This window comes from Mus caroli, unplaced genomic scaffold, assembly GCF_978045245.1.
Source record: "Mus caroli unplaced genomic scaffold, Mus_caroli_1 scaffold_16, whole genome shotgun sequence".
In the NCBI taxonomy this organism is placed as follows: domain Eukaryota; kingdom Metazoa; phylum Chordata; class Mammalia; order Rodentia; family Muridae; genus Mus; species Mus caroli.
Genome location: NW_028227271.1, coordinates 1,735,904 through 1,757,170, shown reverse-complemented (window position 1 = coordinate 1,757,170; position 21,267 = coordinate 1,735,904).

Below are 21,267 nucleotides of genomic sequence, written 5' to 3'. Positions count from 1 at the left end.
AAGAAGAAAAGGCTGGGCATGGTGGCACACGCCTTTAATCCCAGCACTTGGGAGGCAGAGGCAGGTGAATTTCTGAGTTCGAGGCCAGCCTGGTCTACAGAGTGAGTTCCAGGACAGCCAGGGCTACACAGAGAAACCCTGTCTCAAAAGAAGAAGAAGAAGAAGAAGAAGAAGAAGAAGAAGAAGAAGAAGAAGAAGAAGAAGAAGAAGAAGAAGAAGAAGAAGAAGAAGAAGAAGAAGAAGAAAATAGGGCTGGTGAGATGGCTCAGTGGGTAAGAGCACCCGACTGCTCTTCCGAAGGTCCAGAGTTCAACTCCCAGCAACCACATGGTGGCTCACAACCATCCGTAACGAGATCTGGCGCCCTCTTCTGGAGTGTCTGAAGACAGCTACAGTGTACTTACATATAATAAATAAATAAATCTTAAAAAAAAAAAAAAAAAGCCGGGCGTGGTGGCGCATGCCTTTAATCCCAGCACTTGGGAGGCAGAGGCAGGCGGATTTCTGAGTTCGAGACCAGCCTGGTCTACAAAGTGAGTGCCAGGACAGCCAAGGCTACACAGAGAAACCCTGTCTCGAAAAACCAAAAAAAAAAAAAAAGAAGAAGAAAATAACATTATTACAAATGTCTCCGATGAACCATACCACAGCCACCACAATGTATCATAAAGCAGGTACAAGATATTTTACATTATGTCTGATCTCCATAGTGATTGAGGTTACAAATTAATTAAGAGCCATTATTTTAGACTCCATTCTACTTTTCCAGGAGAGGTTCCCAAAGGATATAGGATCAGTTACTTTTCATTGCTGGGATAAAACACCATGACCAAAAGCAATTTATAAGAGAAAGAGATTACTTTGACTTAAAGCTCCCGAGGGAGCATCCCTGATGTCTGGGGAGGTACGGCATAAGGCAGGCGTGGCAGCCAGAGCAGGAACACAGACTCAGATTTCTACTGCACAAAGGAAGCAGAGACAGCAAACTGGAAGTAGGGCCAGACTCTTATTAAATAAGAAACTTTGTTGTGGGTTAACTTTTGTTTCTATTTATGTGCACGGGCATTTTTGCCTGCATGTACTTTTTTCTATCCACATCATACAAGGGCAGTGCCCACAGAGGTCAGAAGATAAGGTCAAGACTAGAGTTACACAGGGTTGTGAATCACTACGTGGGTGCTGGGAATTGAACCTGGATCCTTTGAGAGAACAGCAGGTGCTTCTAACTGCTGAGTCATCTCTTTGGCTCTTACGTAGTGGTTTAAAAGAGACATGACGGGCTGGAGAGATGGCTCAGCGGTTAAGAGCACTGACTGCTCTTCCGAAGGTGCTGAGTTCAATTCCCGGCAACCACATGATGGCTCACAACCATCCGTAATGAGATCTGGCACCCTCTTCTGGAGTGTCTGAAGACAGCTACAGTGTACCTACATATAATAAATAAATAAATCTTAAAAAAAAGAGAGAGCGAGAGAGAGAAATGTCCCATACAATAAGGTGTTTGGTTGAACTCTTGGTCCTCGGTTGGTGGTGCTGTCTGGGGAGACTAAGGAACTGTGGCCTTGTTTGAAGACGTATATCTCCTGTTGCTGGTGGAGTGGAGCTTTGAGAATTCATAGCCTCACCTTACCTATATTTTTCTTCCTCTCTACCTTTTGCTTTTATAAAAGATGTGTGCTCTCAGCATCCTGCTTTGGCCACCATGCCTGCCTGGTTGTCATAATAGACTTCTCCTATCCCTCTGAATCAAGAAGCCAAAATAAACTTTCTTAAGTTGCCTTTGGACATGGCCTTACATAGCAACAGAAAAAAATAACCAATGCAAACCATCACTAAAACAACAAACAAACCAAAAAGGAAAAAAAAAAAAGAAAGAAAAGAAAAACTTTATACTGAAACAAGCTCCACTGCCTTCGATTCAGACAAAGATAAATGAGTGGAGGCAAGAAAGCCCAGCCTTAGCTGGGCATGGTGCCGCACGCCTTTAATCCCAGCACTCAGGAGGCAGATGCAGGCGGATTTCTGAGTTCGAGGCCAGCCTGGTCTACAAAGTGAGTTCCAGGACAGCCAGGGCTACACAGAGAAACCCTGTCTCAAAAAACCAAAAAAAAAAAAAAAAAAAAAAAAAAAAAAAAGCCTTTTCTTTAGAATACCTTTCATTTTTTGACAATTCCATACACGTATATAAAACTTGTTCAGTATCCACCTCCAACTCTTTTGTCCTGATAATTTATTCTCTGCCAGGAAAAATGAGCTAATTCAAGCCAAATTAAAGTAAATAAAGGCAGGTTTATTTGGAAGCTGCTCTCAGGCAGGTTGACTGGTTCCAAGGAAGGAGGCCAGGGAAGTTGCCATGGGGAAGGAAACAGAAGGGAAGGGGAAGAAGAAGAGTATGCAAGGGAGAGGGAAAATGCAAAAAGAGAGGGGGAGTGCGAGGGGGAAGAGGAAGAGGAAGAGCATGTCACAGGCCAGGAAAAGGAAAATGCAAAGAGAGGGAGAGGAGGGGATGGGGGAGGGAGAGAGAGAGGGGAGACAGACAGACAGACAGACAGACAGACAGACAGACAGACAGACTGTAGCCCTGGCTGTCCTGGAACTCACTTTGTAGACCAGGCTGAAGGCTGGCCTCCAACTCAGAAATCTGCCTGCCTCTGCCTCCCGAGTGCTGGGACTAAAGGCGTGTGCCACTACGCCCAACTATATATATTTTTAAATGATGTCTGGATTATATTCGGAGGAGTTTTGGGGGAAGGAGAACCCTGGCCCCTTGGCTGGAAAGATCAGGGGAGAGGGCAGGGTATGCCAGCCATGCCCTGTAACTGGTAGGGTCTGAGGAATGATGGATAATTGTCTATGACTACTTCCTGACATAAGAGCATTCTTGTTGTAGAGGCGGGGGTGGGAGGCTAGAATGTTGGCCAGAAGAGCAGGCTGTTTTACATGTTGTCCAGGTTAGGGGACCATTTCAAGCTAGATATGAAGGCCTAGCTGAAGCGCCTGTGGGTAAGGACTTCTGAGCTGTTCTGGATGCAGGTTCTAGGAAACACCTGGACTTGGCAGGATGCTATAGCAGTTATATATATACACATACACACTTATACATACATACATATGACAGAAGATAAGGAATTTAGGAAGAAAAAAATTTTTCTTGGGTACACATTTGAAACTTTTAGGCTCAGCTGGAGAGATGGCTCAGCGCTTAAGAGCACTGACTGCTCTGCCAAAGGTCTTGAGTTCAAATCCCAGCAGCCATATGGTGGCTCAAAAACCATCTGTAATGAGATCTGATGCCCTCTTCTGGTGTGTCTGAAGACAGCTACAGTGTACTTAGATACAATAAATAAATCTTTAAAAAAAAAAAAAAAGAAAAGAAACTTTTAGGCGGTAGTTGGACTGTGTGTGTGGAGGGTGCCCCAGGATCAGGGAAAGGGAAGTGGACCCCATCCTCAGGAATAGGCAGGTGGGGAAAGAAACAGGCTGTTGATTGACAGTCCTTACTTGGAGTCCATTTGACCTGTCAGAGGTGGATTAGAGCGGATTCCATGAAGCTTATAAGACTCTTTTTAAGTTTACAGAAAGAGACAATGTCAGATGTGTTAATGTGTTAATATTGCCACTATTTAATGTTAAAGCTCTGAACTTTGAAGTCTCAATACAACAATAGCACAGTGAGGGGAAGAAATCGGAAGCATTTTCAGCCCTCCCAAACACCTTAACTCGGGCTCAGATTGCCATTCAACCTTTTCTTTTTATTTTATTTATTTATTTATTTATTTATTTATTTATTTATTTATTTATTATTTATTGGTTTTTCGAGACAGGGTTTCTCTGTGTAGCCCTGGCTGTCCTGGAACTCACTCGGTAGACCAGGCTGGCCTCAAACTCAGAAATCCGCCTGCCTCTGCCTCCCGAGTGCTGGGATTAAAGGCGTGCGCCACCAAGCCCTGCTCATTCAACCTTTTCACATCCTCCCAATTTAACTTTTCTTTTTTCTTTTTTTTTTTTTTTTTTTTTTTGGTTTTTCGAGACAGGGTTTCTCTGTATAGCCCTGGCTGTCCTGGAACTTACTTTGTAGACCAGGCTGGCCTCGAACTCATAAATCCGCCTGCCTCTGCCTCCCGAGTGCTGGGATTAAAGGCGTGCGCCACCACGCCCGGCGATTTTTTTTTCTTTTTTTTTTTTTAAGATTTATTTATTTATGTCTATGAGTACACTGTAGCTGTCTTCAGACACAAGAGCTGAGGATCCTGTCCCTAAACTGTCTGTCCAGTTTCTAACATCTGTTCTTATCAGTTTGAGGACAAATTTATCTGTGTGACAGGAAACAGTCTCAAATCAACCAATTAAACAAGAGTGGAGGCACCCACTGTGATCTCAGCCCTAGGGAGACTAAAGGAGAAGAAGCACCAGGCCAAACATCCTGGGTTATACAGCAACTCAGACAAGCCTGAGTCCCATAATGCCTGATCTGCATAAAGAGAGAAAGGGCCAGACAGGGGTGGGGCACATCTTTAATCCCAAGCAGAGGCTAGTGAGTGTATGAGTTAAGGCTAATGTGGCCTATTGAGCAAATTCCAGGGTAGTCAAGGCTACACAGAAAAACTGTCTCAAAACAAAACAAAAAAATAATTAAATAAAGGGAGAGAAAGAAAGCAGGCTGGAGAAATGGCTCAGGGCACTTCCTGTTCTTCCAGAAGACCTGGGAGTTCAGTCCCCAGCACCCATATCTGGCAGTTTGTAACTAGCACCTGTAATAAGAATCCAATGCCTACTGACTAACTGCTGCATGTGCACACATATGACACATACATAATTAAAAATTAAAATAAAAAAATAAGGGCCAGGCCTGGTGAGGCACACCTTTAATCCCAGCTCTGGGGAGGCAATGGGAGGCAGATCTCAGAGTTTGAGGCCAGCCTAATTTACAGAGCCAGTTCTGAGACAGCCAAGACTACACAGAGATACTCTGTCTGCAAAAAAAAAAAAAAAAAAAAAAAAAAAAAACTAAAATAAATAAATGGTGGGGGCTGAAGAGAGAGATGGCTCAGCAGTTAAGAGCAATTGCTACTTGGGAACTGGAGAGATAACTCAGTGACTAAAAGCACTATCTGGTCTTCCAGTGGACCTGGGTTCAATTCCGAGCAACCACATGGCAGCTAACAATGGTCTGATTCTCCAGTTCCAGGGGATCCGAGTCCCTCAGACAGACAGACAGACATGCAGGAAACCCCCAATGGCGTGAAATAACGCTTTACAAATATATAAATGAAAGAGCACCTGCTGCCTTTGCAGCGGACTTGGTGGCTGACAACCCTTTATAACTCCAGTTTCAGGAGATTCAACTCTCTCTGGCATTTGCAGGCATCAGGCACATATTGCATATACACTCAGACAAAATACTCTTGTGTAAAGATAAAACCTCGGGCTGAAGAGATGGCTCAGCGGTTAAGAGCACTGACTGCTCTTCCAGAGGTCCCGAGTTCAATTCCCAGCAACTACATGATGGTTCACAACCATGTGTAATGGGATTTGATGCCCTCTTCTGGTGTGTCTGAAGACAGCAACAGTGTACTCACATACATGAAATAAATAAATAAATATATACAAGTGTACACCTGGAGACAGTCTCAGTCTTGCTAAACAACCAGGAATGGCTTGCATTCCTTAATCCTCCTGCCTGAGCTACCTCCAAGCCCCCACTCTCAGGCTGGGATTATATACATACATGCACCACACCTGGCAAGAGGTGGTTAGAATTTTTGGATTGGAACAGTAGTAATTAAAATGTCCACTGACTCCTCCTCCTTATTACAGCCCAGTCTACCTAAGGCCTGCTTCTCCTTGGGTTAGGATTTAGTCAGTTTGCAGGCACTCCCTTCCTTTGTCTCCTAAGCTTTGGGGGTTGTGCTAAGGCATGCCTTTTACCTCAAGGTTTGGTGGTTTGAAGAGAGAAGTAGAAGAAAGCCACTGGCATAGTGTTTTGTAAAAGCTGTTTCTAGCTGGGCAGTGGTGGCTCACCCCTCAAATCCCAGCACTTGGGAGGCAGAGGTAGGCGGATTTCTGAGTTTGAGGCCAGCCTGGTCTACAGAGTGAGTTCCAGGACAGCTAGGGCTACACAGAGAAACCCTGTTTCGGAGAACCAAAACCAACCAACCAACCAACCAACAACAAAGAGAAGCTCTTAAATTGGCATGGTGGTATACACATTTAATTCCAGCACATTGGAGGTAGAGGCAGGAGGATCTTGGCCAGCATCAATAGTGATCTCATATTGTGGATATGTAGTTTAGTACTGGTGTATATTATTGGCAGATGTCTGCAGGGAATAGGAGATAAAACCTTGTAAAATAATAGTAACACACTTGGTATTAATTTCAGGGACATAAGATTGTTTTCACTTATTAGAACTTGGTTTGTCTCTTCTGAAAATTTTGGATATGTTCTATATCTTGACCCATAAAAAGGTACTTTTTTTTTTTTTTTTTGCGACAGGGTTTCTCTGTGTAGCCCTGGCTGTCCTGGAACTCACTCTGTAGACCAGGCTGACCACAAACTCAGAAATCTGCCTGCCTCTGTCTCCTGAGTGCTGGAATTAAAGGTGTGCACCACCACGCCTGGCTAAAAAGGTACTTTATTTAAATATTACAGGTACAGTTTACACCAGATAACTAAAAACAGACAAAGAGGGCCTGGAGAGATGTCTCAGGGGTCAAGAACACTGACTGCTCTTCCAGAGGTCCTGAGTTCCATTCCCAGCAACCTCATGGTGGCTCACAACCATCTGTAATGGGATCAGATTCTCTCTTCTGGTGTGGCCAGAAGCCAAAGATGCCAGAACTGTTTGGAGCCTCTAGATTCTCCTTTTATTTCTTTTCTCTCTCTCTTTTTTTTTTTTTTTTTTTGAGACAGGGTTTCTCTGTATAGCCCTGGCTGTCCTGGAACTCACTTTGTAGACCAGGCTGGCCTTGAACTCAGAAATCTACCTGCCTCTGCCTCCCAAGTGCTGGGATTGAAGGCGTGCACCACCAACTTGGGTATTTCTTCTCTTTTTACCTGGTATCCCTTAGGTGGGAGCAAAACTCCAGTCCAGACATATCTATCCTTTGGACTGAACAACATTCAAATTAGGTCTCTGGATTTTCATAGTGGAAATGGAATCTGTTATGTTATTCTTTTTTTTTTTTTTTTTTTTTTTTTGGTTTTTTCGAGACAGGGTTTCTCTGTGTAGCCCTGGCTGTCCTGGCACTCACTTTGTAGACCAGGCTGGCCTCGAACTCAGAAATCCGCCTGCCTCTGCCTCCCGAGTGCTGGGCTGTTATGTTATTCTTAATACAGGTGCTATGAACATTTGGGTCTTCACTAAACTGCTCTCTTAATTCTCATTCTCTTGGGCTGGTGAAATGGCTCAGTGGTTAAGAGCACTGACAGTTCTTCCGAAGGTCCTGAGTTCAAATACCAGCAACCACATGGTGGCTCACAACCATCCGTAATGAGATCTGACGCCCTCTTCTGGTGAGTCTGAAATCAGCTACAGTGTACTTACATATAATAAATAATTAAAAAAAAAAACCTCTCTTTCTCTCTCTCTTTCTTTCCAATATGGTCCTGCAACTATTTAACTCAACCCTGCAAGGCCTAGAAGAGTAGACACAGGTAGCCCTTTATGCACTCTTTTCAGCCTTTGGCATCTAGTCCCCAACTCTTGGGGGACAGAAGTTAGGTCACTAGGCAGTGATTAGCAAGTAGTCTTGATAACAACACATCCCTGGTGTTTAGTATTGTGCCCCACTTCCTGTTTCCCGAGTCACAGCAGAAAGGGAAGTGTCACAAGTGCCTGGGTGTGGGATTTAAATACCATATAAAAAGGCGGAGAGAGAAGAGGCTCGAGGGAAAGCTACTTCCTCCTGGTGGAAAGAATGGAATTTGAGTTTAACCTCTGCCCCTGGGTGGATCTGATCTGCTTCAAAGATTAGAACATTACAAAGGATTCTCTCCTTTAAGAGTTAATCCAGCTTGGCCGCCTGTCAATCACCTCTTCTGGAGTCCAAGGCCTTAGGAAAGTTGATTCATCTGTAGGAGAGGGAGGGTAATTACCCCTTTAATGAATAATCTACATATACTTCCCAGAAGCCCCACCCCAAAGCAGTTGATTACAGAGTTTTTGCAGGGAAGTTCGGCTAAGCCTGCTCATTTTCTCGGTTCCAACTCAGGAAGTTTAGTTTCTGGAAGCTGCCAGTATGGGGCTGGCCACCAAGCCTGACAACAAAGCTAAGGGTCCCCACAGTAGGAAAGCATCCACTTTCAAAATTTGTTCTCTCTCAAGAACTCTCAAGATCTCCACACTTGTACTGTGGCACTTGTGTATCCACAACTGATCAGGCTGGAGATGTCTCAAAGATCAAGAGTACTTGCTGATCAGGTCCCCAGTGTCCACATCGGAACACATGTAACATCTGTGTATATCACATCCAGAGGATCCAATACACTTTCCTGCCCTCCCTGGGTACATATACATGTAGGCAAACACCCATACATGTAAAATAAAAAAATATATCTTCAGCCTGGCAGTGGTGGCGCATGCCTTTAATCCCAGCACTTGGGAGGCAGAGGCAGGCAGATTTCTGAGTTTGAGGCCAGCCTGGTCTACAAAGTGAGTTCCAGGACAGCCAAGGCTACACAGAGAAACCCTGTCTCGAAAAAAAATAAAATAAAAACAAAAACAAAGACAAACAAACAAAATACTTAGAACCTATAAAGTGGAACCTGATTTTCCCCCTCCTGGTAACAACTCTTATAGTGATCTGCCTTCTCTGTCCTCTTAAATCCTAGGATTACAGGATTGTTCCATCAGATCAGCCATTGTGTTGCTATGGGGTAAGTTTAGGATGTCTCATATGCTAGGCAGATGCTAACACTGAACTAACCCAGCCTTTTATTTTCAATGACCTTATTCTTCTGGTCTCCATACTTGCTGTAAAGGGGATACTAATCTAAAGTATTGCCTATATTCAAGCTGAATATTCTGCAAAGAGCTGCTTGCCAGGCAAGGCTGTCTTCCTCCTATTGGATCATACCAGGGCCAAGCAAGTCACACATGTAATAAAGTCTGATTCAGTTTCTCAGGCAGCTGGAGGTGGCTTAGCCTGAGGGGGCATCTGTAGCAGGCGACCGACCTATGAGCCAGATCTCAGCTTTGACTGCTCACTGACCTTTGCTGCCACTGGCCTGTGTGGACACGTATGGGTTAGGTTCGGGACAGGTGTTGACCTTTGACGCAGCACTGGCTGTTATCAGCCAGCCCAGTGAGGAGACCAAACCAAACACTTAGAACAGAGGGGGAGTCAATAAAAACCTGTTCAGAAAGTCTGTCTTATACAGTGTCGCTGCTTCCTCTTCAGTTCTGGGTTGCTAGCCCAGGGTAAATAATCCTCCTGCCTCAGCCTTACAAGTGTGGGACTTTGGATACACTGCCACACCTGACTTATGTTTGCTTTTCTTTAAGCACTGGTGACTGGGCTTCTGGCCTTCAGCTTGTGAGGAAAGCATTTCATTGCAGAGGCATGGTCTTAGCCCTTTAAAATTTTAGGGGGAGGGGGTGGAGAGAAAGAGGGAGGGGAGGGGCTAGGGGAGGAGAGAGAAACTCTGGTAGCACATACCTTTAATCCCAGTAGTCACAACTCAAGAGTTTGAGGCCAGCCTAGGATACAGAGTAAGTTTCCAGGGTAGCAAGGGCTGCGCAGAGAAATCTTCTTGAACAACAACAACAACAAAAACAACCAAGCAGCCGGGCGTGGTGACACACGCCTTTAATCCCAGCACTCAGGAGGCAGAGGCAGGCGGATTTCTGAGTTCGAGGCCAGCCTGGTCTACAAAGTGAGTTCCAGGGCAGCCAAGGCTACACAGAGAAATCCTGTCTCGAAAAAATCCAACCCCCTCCCAAAAAAAAAAAAAAAAACAAAGGGGAAAAAAAACAACCAAACAAACAAACAAATACCAAAAAAAAAAAAAAAAAAAAAAAACCCAAGAAGAAAGAAGGGTCTCATGTATCCTAGGCTAGCCTTGAAATACTTTTGTTTTTTGTTTTTCAAGACAGGTTTTCACTGCATAGCCCTGGCTGTCCTGCAACTCACTTTGTAGACCAGGCTGGCCTTGAACTCAGAAATCCACCTGCCTCTGCCTCCAGAGTGCTGGGATTAAAGGTGTGCGCCACTACACCCAGCTGAAATACTTTTTTTTAAAAAAAATTGAATTTTTTTATTTTGAGACAGGGTCTCACTGCATAGCCTTGGATATCCCCAAAATCACTGAGATTTGCCTGCCTTAGCCTCCCAAATGGTGGGATTAAATGGTTTTGGTGGTGGACCAGCAAGGGTTAGTGCTAAAGGTGATTTAAAGGATCATCTGTGAATGGCAAGATGGTTCTGTAGGTATCAGCCACTCTCCAAGGCTGACAGCATTACTTTGCTGCTCAGGACCCCTACAATACAGGGCTGACTCCTCAGGTTGTCCTCAGACCTCCACATGTACTGGGTGGTGTGTACATGTTAGAAAGCACACATAGGGACAGGAAACAAACCACATGTAAGACAGACAAACAAACAGGATAAGGTAGGTTAACCCCACCCCGCCCCCTCAGCTACCTTTCCTCTTTCTTCAAGAGCTCCACACATCAGTTCCCTAGACCTCAGTCATTTACATTCTGCCTTCAAAAATTCTACTGTAGTTAGGTCCAGCTTGTTCTAGATAGTATGCTATCATTTTCCTTCACACTAACAAAAACCTCCAGTGATGTGTGGTTCTTTTTCTCCTTATTCATGAATAAACACTCATGGTCCCTGTCTAGAGCTCTAGCTACAAGAGTTCTCAAAGCCTGGGTAACAAGAGAATACCAAAGCCGGGCATGGTGGCGCACACCTTTAATCCCGGCACTCCAGAGTCAGAGGCAGGTGGATTTCTGAGTTCAAGGTCAGCCTGGTCTACAAAGTGAGTTCCAGGACAGCCAGAGCTACACAGAGAAACCCTGTCTCTGGGGGGTGGGGAGAGGGGCACCAAAGATGGCTCAGTTAGTAAAGGTGCTTCCTCCCAAGCTTCAGTTTGATCCCTGGAAGCCGCGTGGTAGAAGAGAACCTATTCTACTTGGGAACCTTGGCATACTTTCATGCAGACACCAGTGCTCCAAATCAATTGATCAATCAATCAATCAATAAATGTAAAAAGAAAGGTAAAGATAAATGGCCCTGCTGGGCAGTGGTGACACATACCTTTACTACCAGTACTTGGGAGGCAGAGGAAGGTGGATTTCTGAGTTTGAGGCCAGCCTGGTCTACAAAGTGAGTTCCAGGACAGCCAGGGCTATACAGAGAAACCCTGTCTAGAAAAAACAAAAACAAAATAATAATAAATAAATAAAAGCCACTCCTTCTGGTCCAACCCTAAAATTCCCGACATTCCTGGGAGTGGGAGAACTTGCTCAAGATAATCCTTTCATACATAAGCAAACAAAGGCCAGCTAGGACTGCTTCTGACCTGGTCTCTTACACCCTCAAATATGTATGTTGTGAATACATTAAACACCATTTTTTTTTTCTTTTTACAGTGTCAGAATTTATTGAATAACAACAAATTGACAGTTGCAGTGGTTTCAATTACGGGACCTTGCAGCATAATCAATTCCCACCTACTACTCTGGTCATCTGGTCAAGGCAATGTAGGTTTTTATGCATATATATGCATGCATATATATTTGGTTTTTCTTTCTTTCTTTCTTTCTTTTTTTCAAGAGAGGGTTTCTCTGTATAGCCCTGGCTTTCTTGGAACTCACTTTGTAGACCAGGCTGGCCTTGAACTCAGAAATCCACCTGCCTCTGCCTCCGGAGTGCTGGAATTAAAGGTGTGCGCCACCACTGCCGGGCTATATATATATATATATATATATATATATATATATATATATTTTTTTTTGGCTTTTCGAGACAGGGTTTCTCTGTGTAGTAGTGGCTGTCCTGGAACTCACTCTGTAGCCCAGGCTGGCCTCGAACTCAGAAATCCGCCTGCCTCTGCCTCCCGAGTGCTGGGATTAAAGGCGTGCGCCACCATGCCCGGCCTTATTTTTTTTTTTTTTTGAAACAAGGTTTCTCTGTTTGTGTAGGCCTAGCTTTCTATAAAGACCAGGTAGAACCAAATTTAGAGATCAACCTATTTCTACTTTCCCAATGTTGGGGTTAAAATTCCTCTGGAGAAGCCGGGCATGGTGGTGCATGCCTTTAATCCCAGCACTCGTGAGGCAGAGGCAGGCAGATTTCTGAGTTCTAGGCCAGTCTGGTCTATAAAGTGAGTTCCAGGACAGCCAGGGCTATATAGAGAAACCCTGTCTCAAAAAAAAAAAGAAAAAAAAAATTCCTCTGGAGAGATGGCCCAGCAGTTAAGAGCACTGCTCTTCCTAAGATCCTGAGTTCAAATCCCAGTAACCTTATAGTGGCTCACAACCATATGTATAGCTACAGTATACTCATATATACATAAAATAAATAAATCTTTTTTAAAATTTATTTATTATTATACATAAGTACACTGTAGCTGACTTCAGACACCCCAGAAGAAGGTGTCAGATCTCATTATGGATGGTTGTGAGCGACCATGTGGTTGCTAGGAATTGAACTCAGGACCTCTGGAAGGGCAGTCAGTGCTCTTAACCGCAACCGCTGAGCCATCTCTCCGCCCCAAAATAAATAAATCTTTAAAAACAAAACAAAAAAAGCCGGGCATGGTGGCCCATGCCTTTAATCCCAGCACTTGGGAGGCAGAGGCAGGCGGATTTCTGAGTTCGAGGCCAGCCTGGTCTACAAAGTGAGTTCCAGGACAGCCAAGGCTACACAGAGAAACCCTGCCTCGAAAAACCAAAAAAAAAAAAACAAAACAAAACAAAACAAAAAAAGCCGGGCATGGTGGCCCATGCCTTTAATCCCAGCACTTGGGAGGCAGAGGCAGGTGGATTTCTGAGTTCGAGGCCAGCCTGGTCTACAAAGTGAGTTCCAGGACAGCCAGGGCTACACAGAGAAACCCTGTCTCGAAAAACCAAAAAAAAAAAAAAAAAAAAAAAAGAAAAAGAAAAAGAAAAAGAAAAAAAGTCCTGTGACTAAAATCTAACTACTAATATTAAGGCTCATACCACAATTCACAGCCCAAATTTAGATCTCCATATACATATTTGTAGTCAAGAGAATAAAGGCCAGTTAAAGAGGGTCCTGCAGAGTTCATGAAATGGTCAGATGAAAACGCAAATAGGGGCTGGTTGAGGTGGCTACACCTTTAATCCTAATACTCTTCGGGAAGAGGCTGGTCAGTCTCTCAGTGTTGAGGGACACTGACTCAAAAATGAAAACAAAAATAAATATGCAAGTGGAGAGGGGGTGGCTGGAGGTTAAAAGGACCTTATACTTCTACTGAATATGTGTTTCTAGGTGTTCTGACACCCTTTTCTGGCCTCCATGGGGCCTTCACGTTCAGAAGCTCACAAGCACCAGATGTTGTGAGGCACACCTTTAAAGAAAAACCTAGGATTTATGAGCCAAGCCAAATTCTTAAATTCAACTCCATCCTGGTCTACAAAGTGAGACCTATCTCATAAAATAAATCTTTTAAAACGGGGCCATTGCAGAAATCAGGTCAGAGGAGAGTCTGGGTTGAGAGCCAAGGCTTAGTAGTTAGTCACTGAGATGAACGCACAGCCCTAGCTAAGTCTTTGACAGTAAAGTCAGGCCTAGCTGCAGACAGACGGATGGGGAGCGGGGCTGGAATACAGCTGAAGCCCCAGCGACAGTAGGAGTTTCAGTCTGGGTGTTGGATGACAGGTTTGTGGGACTTGAGTTCTCAAGGGTTGGATTTCGACTACTTTTGAGGGCTCAGGTGAGGGAGTAAATCCTTGTCTTTAAAAACAAAAAGAAAGCTGGGTGGTGATGGTGCATACTGTTAATCCCAGTACTGGGGGTGGGGGTGGCAGAGGCATGCAAATACCTGAGTTCCGGGCCAAAGGGGTCTGGTCTACAGAGAGAGGTCTAGGACTTTTGCCAAGGCTTTACAGAGAAACCCTATCTCGAAAAAAAAAAAAAAAAAAACAAAACCCAAACAAAACTAAGTCAACCTACCCCGCTCCCAAAATTCTATCTCTAGCTGTGGAATCACTCCATGCTTTAAGATAGGCTATGGACGCATTTAGCTCGCGCCTCAAAGTTCCACATATCTTACACAATCTTGTTTTTGTTTGTTTGTTTGGTTGGTTTTGTTTTTGTCTTTCGACGGTCTTACTATGTAGTTTTGGTTGTCCTGGAACTAATGTATGCCAGGCTAGCCTTGGACTCAGGGATCTGCCTACCTCCCCAGTGGTGGGATTAAAGGCTTAAACCACCACACCGGGCTCCTCTAATTCGGATGTAAGGGGATGTCCTAGGTTACTGGTGTTGTAAATGAAGCCTCCTGGGGATCTCTAGGCCAGCATGGAGTTGTTACTCTGAGGACTTGCCTCAGTGGACGAAAACGCCCCGGGCTGGAAGTTGAAGTTGCTTTTGCCCCGTCCCTCCCTCCTCGCCAACACCTTTAAGGCGGAAATCGATTAGGATTTCGCGTAGGGTTCCCGGGCCTTTCCCCTACTGGGACCACCCACTAATCCAGCTCTACTCCCCGGAGTACGTGAAAGCTTCCGGAAGAAGGGAAGTGTGGTGTCAAGCATCTGCGAACTTCTGCTGCCAGCAGCAGTCAGGAGGAGGCAGGGATCTGCAGCTGGAGCAACCAGATGACCCTGCCCTAGGCGGAAATAAAGTGCAAGCCCCGCCCCAGTCACCCCGCGGTAGGACCCCAGGCAGTAAACCCCACCCCATTTCTGGCAACTCCTGGTTCTGACGTGTTGTTTACGGATCGAGCTCCCGCCGTGGTGTCCCAGGAGAAGGGGAAGTACACCAGCTCCTGGCCCGCGACGCGCCCCAGGACCTTTCTCAGCTAGAAGTGGGCGGCTTGGGTGGTTACCCTTGCTCTCAGCTCTGGATTTTTCGAGAGGAATACGTGCTGTTTTAAGCAGGGGAGGCGGGACAGAGAAGCCGCGCTCCAATTTTGGTTAAAAGTGGAACTAAAAAAAAAAAAAAAAAAAAGCCTGCCAGGCAGGACCTGGTGCAGGCCTGGGTGAAAGACTGCATGGAGTGGTGCTTCCCTCCTAGGTGTGAGCTCGGTACTCAGGGGAGGAAAACGCTTTGATTATGTAACCGCCCCAACTATAGTCCCCGAGCAGTCAGATTTAGAAAATACTTTTAGAAAATAATTTGCCCTGTTCCGGGTTCAGGCCATCGCCTTCCCTTTCTTCTAATTACCTGTTTGAAGTAACCCAGTCAGTGAGCTACCTCAATATATATATCCCAGCACTTGGGAGATAGGGGGATCTCTTAGTTGGAGACCAGTCTGGTCTACAGAGTGAGTTCTAGGACAGCCAGGGCTACACAGAAAAACCCTGTCTCGAAAAAACAAAACAAAAAAAGAATGCAGATAGTAACTGGTGTCGTGCAAAGGCTTTAACCCCACCTAGGTAGAGGTAAGATCTCTGTGAGGTCGGTGAGGTCTACAAAACTAGTTCTAGGGCAGTCAAGACCTGCTCTTGCAACCCTTGTTCCCCACCCCCAAATGCGGATGGACTAGGAATTAAAGTAACTTGTCTTCCGGACTGTACCTCAAGCCTCCCTATTTGTTTTTAGAGACAAGGTCTCTTTATGTAGCCTGTGCCAGCAATCGACTTTCTCTCCTTGGCAGCTACAACCTTTCAATTGCAGACTGCAGTGCCTGCCAACACAACCACCTCCTGCCTTTTGTTTGTTTTTTGAGACAGGGTCCCATGTACCCATCCCCTATTGCTTCAGAGACCATCTGTGGGGTTGATATCAGGACAGTCTTGTTACAGGCTCTTCTCAGAAGAGGCAATATGTATTTGTGGTTATACCACAGTTCAGCTACAGAGAAAAAAAAAACCAATTTAAAATTATGTGGAGTTTGTTTTTATTTCACTGTGTGGATTTAGGTGGCCTGGGACTTGCATTTAGACCAGGCTGGTTTAGAATTCACTGAGATCAGGTTACTTCTGCCTCCTAGTGCAGGGATTACAGGATTAAAGGTGTTTCTACCAAAACCACTCCTGGGGCTTTAATTTTTTTTAAGGCAAGCTCTCAGGTACCTCGGGCCTGTATTTGGGGAAAATAGCCAGGAACTCTAGATCCTTGTACTTCTGACTCACAGGTAAATGACACACCATGGAAGGCTTACACACTCCTGTGGCTCTAACCCAGGGGGCTTACTCTATAGAGTAGGCTGGTCTTGAATGGTCTCAGCTACCTCCTTTTCTTGACCTTGGCTACCAACACTCCTTCATGTTTCTTCTTAGATAGGCAGGCCATCAGTATCACCATAGCTGCCAGCTAATTGCAGTACTGAATTCCCGGCTATCACTAGGTACCACTCATTGTTGATGCTAGCAGGAATCACAGTGCTTGTCGGATTAGGAAACAAAGATAGCCAACTTACAATGGGTCTTTTAAAATAATGATTACAGACACTGTCTGCAGCCAGTTCTAGGGTTCTCATAAGTTCCCTAGATTCTCATACTGAAAAGCCTGGTTTGCTTCAGTTCTTTTTGCTTTTTTAGGTCTTTATCTCCACCCACCCATGCACCCCCCTTCTCTTTTCTTTTTTTTTTTGGGGGGGGGGCATTTTTTGAGACAGGGTTTCTCTGTGTAGCTCTGGCTGTCCTGGAACTCACTCTGACCAGGCTGTCCTCAAACTCAGAAATTCGCCTGCCTCTGCCTCCCAAGGACTGGGATTAAAGGCATGAGCCACCATGCCCAGCTCCCCGTCTCTTTTCTTGTTGGGCTGTTTTCTCTCTTGTTGGGTTTGACCCATGGTTTCATTAGCCTGATTGGCTTCAAGCATACCATGTTGCCCAGGTTGGCTCCAACTCTTTGTCTCTTGTGTCTCTCTTTTGGTTTTTGGAAACATGGTCTCCCTGTGAAGGTTTGATGGCCTAGAGTCAGCAATGTAGGTCAGGCTAGCCTTGAACTTGTAACACACTACTTATTTTTTCTGTCTCTGACTCATAAAAGCTACCATTACAAGGATCCATCATTACCTGACTGCCAACGCTCTTTAAACCATGGATGTACACACCAATGCTTGTGCTAGTGAGTTCCTGAATTGGAGCATTACAGAGTTAGAAACAGGTGGGCACAAATTCTGGCGGCAAAGCCTGTGCTACAGAGTAAGACCTTTGTCTCAAAGGAAAGAAAACAAGTTAAAATAACGATTACCATTTGTTTCTCTCCACCCCCTTAAGTGAGTGAGTTAGGTGTGGTCTGGTGCTGACTATCCTAGGCAGCTGTCAGAATCATCAGAGCTTGCCTTACAGGGATGAGTAATGTAGTCTTTTCCTTCCAGGAAGTTCTTCCCAGTCCTGAAGCTTTCTTCTCTCCCTTCTTTTCCCTTATTTTTTTAATTACTTTAAATTACACTTATTTATTTTGGGAAGAACACAAGCCACTGTGTATGTATGTATGTAGGTCAGAGAGGAGCTTTTGGAATGTACATTTATTTTGTGGAGGATAAAGGGCAGTGCGTGTGTGCGTGTGTGTGTGTGTGTGTGTGTGTGTGTGTGTGTGTGTGTGTAGGTGAGAGGGCAGACTTTGAGAGTTGGGAGTTCTCTTATGGAGTGGAGCCTGAGACTGAGCTCATGTATTCAGGTTTGTCTGGCAAGGTTCATCCTGAAAACCATTTCTGCTGTCCAGATTTTATTTGTTATTTGTTTTTTGTTGTTATTGAAATACTTTATTCAGAGGCTTGGGAGAAAGTTGTAAAAGTCCTGGCTGTTTGCTGTCCTGGGCAGGGCAGATCTTAGAGATCTCTCAGTTGCTAGGAGCCTTTGTTACTTGTTTTAATTATTTTAAGTGAGTGCCTTTCAATCTAAAAGTTCAGGAGGCAGTGGGGCAGTGGTGGCTCACGTCTTTAATCCCAGCACTTGGGAGTCAGAGGCAGGAAGATTTCTGAGTTCGTGGCCAGCCTGGTCTACAGAGTGAGTTCCTATGACAGCCAGGGCTACACAGAGAAACCCTGTCTAGAAAAAAACAAAACAAAACAAAAACCCAAAGAACATACAGGAGGCAGACACCGGAAGATTTCTGTGAGTTTAAGGCCAGCCTCATCTACAGAGTAAGTTCCAGGACAGCCAGTGCTACACAGAAAAACCCTGTCTCAAAAAAACAAAAAAGCCGGGCGTGGTGGCGCACGCCTTTAATCCCAGCACTCGGGAGGCAGAGGCAGGCGGATTTCTGAGTTCAAGGCCAGCCTGGTCTACAAAGTGAGCTCCAGGACAGCCAGGGCTATACAGAGAAACCCTGTCTTGTAAAACCAAAAAAAATAAAAAAAATAAAAAAAATATTAATTCACATATGTGTATACTTAGACTCAAAGTCTTTGTAGTCCAGGGTACTTTTGAATTTGATTTTAATTAAGTCCTAATTTCAGCTACTACCCAGTACAATGTTGGTGTTGCAGTGTGTTCTTTAAAACACTGGTACTGCTTTTAAAAATAAAACACTTAGAGGCCACAAATCCCTGAATGCATAAAGGTGCTTTCTGCAGAACAACTGGAGCAAAAAAGAGAGCTAACACAACAATCCCATTCCACAGTAATAAAGAAAGCCCCTCCCGGGGCTGGTGAGATGGCTCAGTGGGTAAGAGCACCCGACTGCTCTTCCAAAGGTCCAGAGTTCAAATCCCAGCAACCACATGGTGGCTCACAACCATCCGTAATGAGATCTGGCGCCCCCTTCTGGAGTGTCTGAAGACAGCTACAGTGTATTTACATATAATAAATAAATAAATCTTTAAAAAAAAAAAAAAAAAGAAAGCCCCTCCCTACTGAGGTGTGGGAACACTTGGAATCCCCATGCTGGAAGGGAGTAAGGGAGACTGCTGGTTCCAGGCTAGCCTGGGCTATATAATAAGACCCTGTTTCCTGTTCTTGAAAGACCAGGTTTAAAAAAAAAGGTGGTGATAGCCCATGCCTTTAATCTCAGCCAGTACTCAGGAGGCAGAAGCAAGTGGATCTCTGTGAATTTGAGGCCAGCTTGGTCTACAGAGTGATTTCTACATAGCCAGGGCTTCACAGAGAAATACTGTCTACCCTGGCCACCGCCCCCTCCCCCCCCCAAAAAAAAAAAAAAAAAGAAAAAGATATAGTAGAGAACTTTATTTTGGTAGCTCAGGTTTTCCTCCATCTTTCTGAAACCTGATTGCTTCAGCCTCCCACGTACAGAATTACAGTAATTGTCACCGTGTGGCTTTGTGGGACAAAACTCATTATTAGCTTTGTAATCTTGGGCATGTTACTTCCCAAATTAAATTTTCTTCACTTAATATTTCTGATGCTGAATATCTTTCTTTCTTTTTTTTTTTTTGTTGTTTTTTGGGACAGGGTTTCTCTGTATAGCCCTGGTTTTCCTGGAACTCACTCTGTAGATCAGGCTGGCCTCGAACTCAGAAATCCAATCTGCCTGCCTCTGCTTTCCCAAGTTCTGTGATTAAAGGCGTGTACCACCATTGCTGGTCTGAATATTTTTCTTTTTTTCTTTTTTTTTTGGTTTTTCGAGACAGGGTTTCTCTGTATAGCCCTGGCCTGTCCTGGAACTCACTTTGTAGACCAGGCTGGCCTCGAACTCAGAAATCCGCCTGCCTCTGCCTCCCGAGTGCTGGGATTAAAGGCGTGCACCACCACGCCTGGCCTGAATATTTTTCTTAACGACTTAATTTTCGTTGTTTTGAAACATTGTTGGTCCACACAGCCCTAGCTGTCCTGAAACTCAGTATATAGATCAAGTTGGCATCAAACTTAGAAGAGATCCTCCTGCCTCTGCCTCCAGAGTCGGATCCTAAAAGTGTGCACTACCATTTGAGCTTGTCATAAGCAGTGCTAAATGCCTATTTAACTGGGACCTCCAGGTTTCTCAGCTGTCACTTCACATTTCCAAGACCATCTCCAAAGGAGCAAAGAGCCTCGGTTCCTATCTTTAAAGTGTTTCCCCCCCCCCTTTTTTTTTTACAGGAGCATCCAGCCCGTAATGTAGGACATATGAAGTGATTAACTGTATTATTTCCAAGTACTAAACGTAGTGACACCCGTCAGTCACAAACTTTAAACGAGGAGAAATTGGAGGCCAGAGATTGAGGTGCCTAGGGCAAAATCTTTAACTTTTGTGATTGCAAAAGTAAGAGGGAAAATGGAAGTAGTTTATGAGAGCTTGGCTTCACGAAGTTCCCCAGCGTGCGTTACTCTGAAAGCTGAGTTGGTTTAGCGTGTCTGGGGCAGCTTGAGAAAATGGCGTTTGCTACATCTTCCCGAAAGACTTCCATATTGGTCGGCTCAGTCGACTTGGGTTTTCGTGTGCCGTCACCAAGCTGTCGTCCCGCCCGCTGCCGCAGGGCTTCCACCCACGGCCAGGGGGAGCCGCCCGCCCATCCCGGTAGGGGTGACATTCGAGGGGTGCTGTGTAGGAGCGAGAAAGGGACAACCCGAACATTCCCGGGCGATGCGACACTCTCGCCCTCGCGCGTCTCGACTCTGACACTTGTGGAGCTGGAGGGCTCCGATCAAGCGCATACCCTAAGGAGGGAAGGAAGCCTCCCGAGGAGGGCCAACATGGCGACCAACTCCTCTTGGCACAGCCCGGTTCCCTCCTCAGGATGGGCGGCCCTGTAACGACCATTGGCCAAAGCTAGAGGCGGTGCCATGCTGCCTTCGCTGCCTCATTGGCCTGAGTATCGGAGGAGGAAGCCTGATCTCCTCTCCCCATTCCAAGTTCCAGCCTTCACCTTCTCCTCGGCGCTTAATTGGCTGCTCGTTCGCGTCAATACGCGTCCTGTTCCGGCTCTTTTCAGTTATCGTCCAGTCAGAACTTTCTTAACTGCCCGCCTGAATTCTGATTGGTTTAGGAAGCTTGCTCCTATCCCATTCCGGCCTATTTTTTACTCTTCCCCCTACACGGACTTTGCCCAGGCATGCCCAGGATTCTGGTTGGTCGTTGTCCTGTCTTTCTTACTTAAGCTCTTCCTATCCCTACCGCTCACAGAGCCCGCCTGGAGGTTGACTGGTTTCTCTGCAAGTCCATCGTCATCTCATCCCGCCCACCACCACTTCCTGAGTTTCTAATTGGTTGCTAAAACTGAGAAGGCGGCCTTTCTGGGCGG